General features: G+C 58.3%; 1 long non-coding RNA gene across 1 annotated transcript; it reads right to left on the bottom strand.

Moving 5' to 3' along the window:
* Positions 1–3,671: 3,671 nt before the first annotated feature.
* Positions 3,672–6,949, bottom strand: LOC134150401 (uncharacterized). The gene is made up of 3 exons (XR_009960642.1): positions 6,363–6,949; positions 5,720–5,956; positions 3,672–4,419 (listed from the first exon to the last, which is right to left on the bottom strand). It is a non-coding gene; the product is annotated as an uncharacterized LOC134150401 (long non-coding RNA).
* Positions 6,950–9,315: the final 2,366 nt, after the last annotated feature.

Genomic DNA, 9,315 nt, shown 5'->3' with positions numbered 1-9,315 from the left:
CCCGCGCTGCTCGCGAGCAGCTCCCGCGAGAGCCCGGTGCCAGCCAGCGCCTGCCCCTCGCCCCCGCGCTGCCCTGGGCCCACGTCACACGTGGACGGGCAGAGCCGGGCCCGGCTCCCGCGACCAGTTTTTGAGACTGAGCCACATCATCCTCCCTTGCGAATTAAAACAGCGAAGAAGCAAACTGACCGCTCGGCACTGGAGTGAAAAACTGACATCTCCAAAGTGTTCATAAACCAAAAACGGAGAAAAAAAATTTTTTTGCTTTAGCTTGTAGCATTTGTTTCCACAATTTTTATGTTTTCCCTTAATTTTACCATTAAAGCTAGCCACTAAACCAAGCTGTTATTAGCTTACATTTCAGAATTGAAAGCCACTTTGAAACAGAAAAATCAGAAATGTATTATTTTGGCAATTTTGACTCTCCTCTCCTCCTTCCTTTCCAAAATGATTTCAGTTAAATATATATATATAAATATATATATTTTATATCCAGACCAAACTTCCCATAAATATGTGTTTTTGAGAGATTAATACTTTTTCCACTGATAAAATCATTTAAATGGGATCCAGAGATTGGTTATTTCAGGCTCTTGCTCGTATCACACTGAGCCTGAACCAAACGGAGCCCAGACCTGCCACAGAGGAACAATTTTCTTCTCCATTAGAAAGGAATTCACTGTCCAGACTCAGGCTTTTCTGGACCTTGTCTAAGCATCATTATCTGGGTTCAATTGAAGTGTAATTGGCAACATGTTTTTCTAGGATTACACTTCATTATGAACAGAGTGGGGGCCCTGAAACCCACTTCTCCTGTAATCGGATCCATTTTCCAGCCTGTGCTCCCGGAGAGTCATTTCTAATCGCCCCCAGCGAGCCCTGGGGGATTGCGAGAGCCATCTGAACCCGCCAGGATTAGCTGCACCGCGGAGCAGCCCAAGCAGAGCTGGGGCTGAGCCCGCTTAGCGCTCAGGTCAGTAGAGATGACAGGGGAGGATGAAAAGCAATTAGCTGTGGGATGGGGCAGCCAGTGCTGGCAAGCATAACCTGCTCGTTTCACGAGGGGAGCGGGCAGCTCTGCCCTGCCGCGGACAGGGAAGGGTGCAGGGGAAGGGGAGACGGGCTGCAAGCAGCACCGCAGGGAGAGCACAGAAACCGGGTTCCTCCTGCCTGCTTTCCTCCTCCAGGCACGCAGGGCAAACTATGCCATGGTAAGCTTTCATGCAGCCTGGAGCAAAGCATGGACCCATGGATGGTGGGTCACCAGCCTCTGCCCTCTGATCTTCCCCAGAGTACTGCAGGGTTTTCCCCGGTCAAGCAAGGGAATTTATTAGAGGAAACTTCTCTCCTAGCCCCGAACTGTCAACCCTGGCTCAGCAGTCAGGGCTATTTTCTCTCCTGGACAAACTCAGCAAGCATCTATGTGTCCTCAGCAAACGTCGCTGGAGGGCCTCCCTCCCCTGCGTCCCCAGGGCTGCACACGGGACGCCTGCCCTCCACTGGCACCACGCGCTCCCGTGCAGATCTGCTGTCAGGGAGGTGGTTTGGGCTGCAGGGGACCACTGCAGCTCTCCCGCTGCAGCTGGAAAGCCAGCTGCTCAGCGGCTAGCCCCTGAGCACCTACTTTTAGTTTGCAAGAACAGGACTCAGCTCACACAGCCTGACCCGGGAGAGAAAGCTCAGGGGAGGGTGCTGCAGTGCAGGAGCCAGGAGCTGTGGTGCTGGCTGCGCTCCTGCATGGTGGGAGCCGTTTTCAGAGCACGGGTGTCACGAGGCCAAGCAATCCATCTCACCCAGCGCTAATTGGCTACCCTGCTTTGGAGGCCAAGGAGTAAGTGAACTTGCAAAAACTGATGTCCTTTCTCTGCAGCAGGAAAAACTCTCCAGGCCAGGGTGGAGGGTGGATCCCTGCCAGGGACCTGGGATTGCCCAGGTTCACCTGTGCCAGCCCTCTCAGGGGGGTAAAGGGCTGGAGCGCAAGACGACTCCACCCAGAATGGCGGTCAGCCCAGCCACCCACCCCCTGAGCTGGGACCATGGCCTCGCTTCTTGCTCCCCTCCCTCCAGCTCGGCTCTGGGAAATGTCCCCGGAGAGCGGCCAGCTGTGAAAAGCTGCAGCAGCTGGAATGTGGGAGGGAGGGCAACTTCTGGAAAGCAGGAGGTAGCGAGCAGGACAGACGTATCTGTTACCTCCTGGTGAACTGACACCTCTGATTTAACCTCGTGCATGCCTGGAATGCCCTGTCCACACGTCTTCAGTCAACATCACCTCCTAACCTCAGGTCTCACCACTGGCTGCCAGATCCACAGCTGTAATTTCGAAAGCAGAGGCCTCGCAGGGATGCTGGACAGGATTCCTGGCTGCAGCGCTGCGGACAGGCTGTCTTGTTCTGCGGCTAAGCAGAGGGATTCATCACAGACAGGAGAAACATGCAGGGCTTTCAGGAGGTGATTTGGGATGAAAGCATGTAGGTATGAATACGGTATCACCTCTGTGTTTTGTCAGATCTGGAGGGCTGCCAGCAGCGAGGATTGTTTGCCGTGGCTCCGATCCAAGCCAGAGGCACTACAATTGCTAACTCCCCCCACTTCCCTGGCCCACGCAATTCAGAGCCAGCCCAGCCAACAGCTAGGGGCAGTCCAGGGGAGGGAAAAACAACATTTTCCCACAAACCCATGGCTTCACCCTTCCCCAGACAGGGACAAGGCAGATCCTGTATTGGGACACGGCTGCCTGTGTCCTCCCACCTATTGCCCCGCGGCTGGTCTGCACCCAGCCCTGCCTCCACGGCCAGGAATGCAGCCCGGCCTGGGGAGCCGCACCGATGCCGTGGGCTGGGGCGCCGCGAGGCTGCACCTGCCGGGCCTGTGACCCCACAGCACCGCAGAGGCGCTGCTGTCTCCGCAGGGGATTTGGACTAGGCAGAGCTTTATTCCTAGCTGCTCGTGACGTGCCTCAGTTTCCACACTCATGACGTAGATGACGATGTAAACTCACGTGGAGGCCTGCAGAGAAGCAGCAATGAGTGAGAATTAATATTGCACCAACCCTGGCGACAGCAAGGGCTATGAGCTCAGGCAGAAGCCCAAACTGAGGTCCGGGTTCCCCAGTGGCTAAAGAGACGGGCCCAGAAACTTACTGTCAGTGCACACAGGGCTGGTCCACTCTCACACTGGGGTCCTGGAGAGGGCAATGTGGTCTGTGTGAATGCTGGGGCGTCCCATCTCTCTGGATGCTGGGCTGGAGGAGCTGGAAGGAGGCAGATGGCGTTGAGGTTGCACCCGTGCTACAGCAGCAACGGGAGCCAGGCTGGGAAAACCCATCCCCCTGGTGCAGCCAAGGCCTTGGCCTTGCCCCAGGGCCGGTCCCCAGGGACTCAGGGGAACACAATGGCTTTGTTTGCGACTTGGCCTGCGCAAGGAGCCCTTCCCTCGCTCAGCCCCAAAACACCAACCCTTCAAACGGCCTGGGCTCCCCCTCCCCTTCCCACAGCAATGCTAATGTGCCAGGCCTCTTCTCATGAACCCTGGGAGAGATCAGCCTGGTAGACAGTTTCACCACTTGTTAAATGTGTGTTTAGCGATCTTGTGAGTAGACAAGAACAAATACAAACAAGTCGGGCTGGGGAGCCCCTGCCCCTCCGCCCTGCCTGGAACACACCAGCCCCAAAGCCTTTCTTCTCTAACCACTTCAAACTTTCATTTCTTCTGAAGCCACAACAAGGCACACTTTGTAAAGCAAATGAGTAAACAGCAACTTTCAGCTTAAAAGGAAAACAAGGAGGAGGGACTGTTTTTAATTACTGGATTTTAAAAAGCGCTTTATTCTGTTAATTGCTTTCTGTTGTAAAATGTTCTATGCACAGCCCTGGTTCTCGTTGCATCACTGCTGGCCAGATGGCATTGCAGAGGTAATGACAGCATGTGCAATCACTGCATGGGTACATAAGTGCCTTTGACATTTGCAGACACCCCCTCCAAGCCCTCTCAGCCTCATGGAAATGACACGAGGCACCGATTTTTGCCCAGACATGACCAGGGGTTTGGCATGTCCAACTCGCATCACTTCCAAGGGACCAGAAGAGGAGCAATCAGCACACACAGAAAAGCCTCCACAGCATTTTAAAGCAGTTCCCAAAAGGGCTAATTGCCGTTGATCACCTTGGCTGTAGCATGTTACCTTCTTCTGGGAGAATAAGCCATGTTCGTGCAAGGTGCCGCGCTCAGCTCCATCCTGCTCGACAGGGTGCCTGCTGTCTCGCAGAGGGAGATGACAGCGCTGCGCAGTCTGGCCCAGCAGCCAGCGTGCGTGTAGGCATGTGAACACATACATGTGCGTGCGGCTTGGTGCAGCAGCACAAACCGGATTCCAGCTGTATCACTGATGAGCACAACCAGCTTGGAAGATACCCCGAGTCCCTGCAGAGACAGAGGGATTAAAAATAGAGAGCCAGCTAAGAGGTGCATAGAAGGATCTTTAACATAAACACCACCAGCATAGGGCTGTGAGTTTGTCCCTGCACTAAGAACAGATGGTTCTGAGAAGGGAACAGGAGAAAGGAGGCAGCAGGAACCTTTGCTCCAACTGGATTGGCCTTATGATGGAAAAGGATGGAGAGCAGGCATGGCTTTAGGCACCCAGAACCTGAAAGTGCCAGGGAACCCTGGAAAGCCTGGGCTCCTCATTGCCACAGGGAGCTGCCAAGGCTGCCACCAGTGTGCAGAGGGCACAGGGCAGATGCCTTGCGGATGGCTCAGGTCAGGAAGGTGCAGACAGGTTTTGCTACCAGACAGAATTGGCAAGAGTGTGTGCTCCCTCCTCCCTTGCCAGCCTGGAAAACACTGGGAGGGAGCATGTGTGAGCATGGGGGGAAATAAGGACAGAGAGGCCCCAGGTCCTTATCTGATAGAGAAAGGGATCATCTCAGGCCCTGCTCCTCACACATGCGCATCTGTTGGCCCAGCCAAGATAAGCTTCAAGCACCCAGAGGCTGGGTGGGCAGCCAGGGTCCATGAATGTAATAGGACAAGAGGCAATGGGCAGAAATTGAAGCACAGGAAGTTCCACCTGAACGTGAGGGGGAATTTCTTCACTGTGAGAGTGACGGAGCACTGGACCAGGTTGCCCAGAGAGGTTGTAGAGTCTCCTTCTCTGGAGATACTAAAAACCCGCCTAGATGCAACCCTGTCTAACATGCTCTAGGTGACCCTGCTGAGCAGGGAGGTTGGACTAGATGATCTCCAGAGCTCCCTGCCAACCTTACTGATTCTATGATTCTATGTTTTTATCCTGCTGATGAAACCCAGCCCATCACCGCAGGGATCTCCAGTGGGGCATGGCCCATCAAAGCACAGACTTGGTGGGGAATCAAGGCTGGCAGGGAGAGCTCTGCCAGCACCCAGGGACACAGCAGTGGCCACCAAGAGAGTTTGCACAGATGCCTTCCCTCTGCCATAGAGGCCTTGGGGTCAAGGATCACGCTGAGCTCAGGGCAGAGGCTCAACCTGTTTCATCTCTGACCCAAAGCGATCCAGCAGACCTGGTGGGAAGCCACCACACCGTGGTTCACCCGGGCACCAGCAGACTTATGGCTCTCCTTCTGTACCACGCTGGCACTTTCAAGCCATCATGGGCTGCTTTCAACTGATAATTTCCTTTCCGAAAAACAAACATGGGAGACGAGCATCCGCTCTGGCACGAGACAATATCCAGCCTTACCCAGGGAGTCCCTTCGGAGCAGCGCCGGCAGGCGGGCGGCGTGGCAGCGTTCCGTGCCCGTGGCAGCAGGCTGCTTTCCGGCCACGAAGCACGTTTCCCGAGCGCGCCGCGGCGGGTGGGTCGGTTCCTGCCAGCAGCCAGCAGCTGGTGATGAATGCTCACTTTCTCTAATTGAATAGCAGGAAGTTAAATCTTGTTTCTTTGCCTTTCAGGCTGTCAGCTGGAACAATTGCCCACCTGTGGCACCACCCCAGGGATATAAATAAGGAACAAAACACAATGCTGTCAGAGGAATGGACTGCATTCCCAGAAGATCTCCTGATACTGCATGCCATATTGTGTGCCTGCACGGGAGAGAGGGAGCGATATCTGCACCCCGGCGGGCACAGGCATCAGTGCGAGTTTCCAGGGAGCCACGGAGGACAGGCAGCGTGGGAATGGGCTGCAGGGCAATAGGAGCAAGTCTGTGGAGGCCATGCATGGATGCACAGGCACGGCACACTGGGAAGCATGTGCGTGAGCGGGCTAGTGCTGCAAGGGGCAGCAAACACACACTGCAAGCGTGCACAGCCATCCTTGTACTTTCAATGGTTGTTATACACATTCTTTGCTGGGTGCTAAGGGCCTGGTGTGCAATACCCACCTGGAGATTTACTGCTAGGGGACTGAGGCAAAAACTGTTCTTCTACTCGCAGCAGCAGGGGCAGCCTGTGCTCCCATCTGGAGTGGTCAGCTTGTGCTCAGGCTGCCCTGAGTCTCCAGGCTGGAACGGAGGCGAGCGCTCGCGCACTCGCTTGCATACTTGCTTTCATATTCTGCCAAGCTCTCTGCCAAACAGGCTGCAAACCCGAGCACTCCTTCCTGGAGCTGCACATTCCCTCTCCGCCACCCAGCGCGCTCCCCTGCCACCTCCTGCACTCGCATCATTAGTTCGCATGCCGAGTCCAGCTCTCCCCGCTGGGACACTCCCAAGGCAGCAGCCATCACAGCTGGGCTGAGTTTGACAGTTATGCACAGCTGGAAGCCCAGCTGAGGAGGAGGAGGAGGCACGGAGGAAGCCCGCTGTGGGCGGCGTGGACCCTTTGTGCGCACTGGGGGCGGACGCAGTGGGGAAGGGCAGTGGGAGATGCTGACACGCTCAGGCTGACATTGTTGCTGCGAGAGGAAATTATTAATTCGCCGGGCATAAAGTCGGCAGTCAGTCAAAAACTGATCCTCCCGAAGTGAAAAAGCCTCTCCTGCCCCCCACCCCTCGTGCCCTCCCAGCCCCGCAAGCAGCCCCATCGCCTCCATGCTGATGGGCAAGGGCATCTGGCTGGGCAGGGATGCAGCAGAGCCCCAGCTTCACCCAGACACCGAGGGCTTTTGCTCCTCCCGTGGGAACGGGGCAGAGAGCCCCACCGGCACGCCGGGCCCACACCAGTCACTGTGCTAACAGCTGCCGCTTCCCTGTTTGTTTTCCCCCAGCCTCTGCCGTGTGGGGAGTGATGGCCTCCCTCCCTCCCCGAGGTGGGAGCCGGGGTAGTCAGGGCCCAGCAGCCTGAATGAAGCCAGATCCCTGGACACATTCCTGCATTTTTCTTTTCCCCTCCTCCTTTTTCTTTATTCCCCCCTCCCCTCGCTTGGCACAAGCTAAAGGATTCAAAAGGAAGCCAGGCTTGGCAGACACGGGGGGGAGGAGGGAATGGGGAGATGAAAGAAGGCCTCTCTCCAGCTTTCTCTTCCAGTTCCCACACTCAGCCCGGCTCGCAGCGCTCCTAATGATTCCCAGCCGCACCTGGAGGAGGCTGCCCAGCTGCCAAAGGAGCAGGGGGCTATTTACACAGCGGGCAAGAAGGGCCCCCCACAAGCCATGCCATGCAGGGTGTCCCCCTGCCAGCCCCAGCGCTGCTGGCCTGCCGAGGCAGCCCTCCCGCTCACCAAGATGGTCACACCACCTCAGTGCCCAACATGGCGGCCCTGAGATGGTGGCCCCACCACAGTGCCCCACATGGCAGCCCTGTGATGGCTGCCCCAAGATGGCCACCCCAACACAGCGCCCAACATGGTGGCCCTGAGATGGCCACCCCACCTCAGCGCCCAACATGGCGGCCCCAAGATGGCTGCCCCAAGATGGCCGCCCCACCACAGCACCCAACATGGCGGCCCTGAGATGGTGGCCCCACCACAGTGCCCCACATGGCAGCCCTGAGATGGCCGCCCCAAGATGGCCGCCCCAACACAGAGCCCAACATGGCGGCCCTGAGATGGTGGCCCCACGGCAGTGCCTCACATGAGGGCCCTGAGATGGCCGCCCCAAGATGGCCGCCCCACCACAGCGCCCAACATGGCGGCCCCGAGATGGCTGTCCTGCCTCGAATCCCAACATGGCGGCCCTGCCTCAGCAACACACCTGAGACCACGGTGCCCTGTGCCAGAGCCGGGGCAGACGAAAAACCCTCCGTCCCCAGCTCGGCGCGATTCAAACTTCCGCCTTTCCTATCGTGGACGTGCCGCCCGCGCCCGCAGGCAGGCTGCTAACATGGCCACCCAGGCCGGCGCCGAGAGGCCCGCAGCGTCCCCGCGCGCTCCCCTACCCCCCTCCCCTCCCCCGCGGGAGCCGCCGTGGGAGCGACGCGGCTCGGCGACGCGGCGGCTCGGCGAAGGGCAGCCGCGCGCCCCTGGGAGCGTGTGGGCCGGCGGGGAGGGAAGGAGGGAGGGAGGCCGCTGGGCGGCCGCCACGCCGCCCTGCCGCGCTGCCGGCCCTCCGCGCCCTCTTGTGGCACCCGCCCGGCACCACGGCAGAGGCCGGGGCCGGCGTGGGACGCGCGCGACTCCCCCACCGCCGCGCGTGAACCGCGGGCGGGGGCCGTTCAGAGCGAGCTCCTGAGCCGCCGGCTCAAGTTTTCCCTAGTTTATCTTCCCGCGACAGCGATTCCCCTGATAAAGGCTGTGGGGCGGACGTTATCAGCCCGTCTCGCAGCAGCCGAGCTTCGTACCTCGGCGGGCCGGTTTGTTTGGGTTGGCATCGGGCCCTGTTTTGGGGAAGGCGGGGGTGGGGGGTACGGCGTTGAACCCGCCGACTCGTGCGTCCCCAGCCAGGATTGCTTTATCTCCATGAGGAAACCGCTGCCGCGAGCTCGCTGCCGGCCCCGGCACTCCCGCCGACGGACGCGGTGACAGGGACGCGCCCAGAGCGCGTGCCGGGTCCTGCGGCGGGACATGCGCTCCCACCGCCGCGCGGGTGAAAACCTGCTCTCAAACACCCATCTCCTCTCAAAACCCTCCAGCTGGAGGGGACCCGTGGCACCAAATTCCCATAAACATGGCGGTGCAGTTTTATCCAGCTGTAGCTGCAGGATGACCGGACTCCTTCCACATCCCCTTGGCAGGATTAACATTCGCAGCCCTCACTGGCATCATGCAGCCGGCAAAGCTCCTCAGTGCAGCCCTGCTAACGAAGCGCTCGCTGCAGGAACGGGAGAGAAAAACCTCCGCCTCCGTCCCTCGCTGGTGACCAAACGGTTACTTCTTCCACCAGGGTGGGCAACGCGCAGAGCTACCCCGCCAGCTAAGGTCGACATGGAGCTGTGAAACCTGCCAGATCCCAGGCGGAG

This window comes from Rhea pennata, chromosome 23, assembly GCF_028389875.1.
Source record: "Rhea pennata isolate bPtePen1 chromosome 23, bPtePen1.pri, whole genome shotgun sequence".
Taxonomy (NCBI): domain Eukaryota; kingdom Metazoa; phylum Chordata; class Aves; order Rheiformes; family Rheidae; genus Rhea; species Rhea pennata.
The sequence above is the reverse complement of the archived record's forward strand: the minus strand, read 5'-3'. Positions and strand labels throughout refer to the sequence as shown.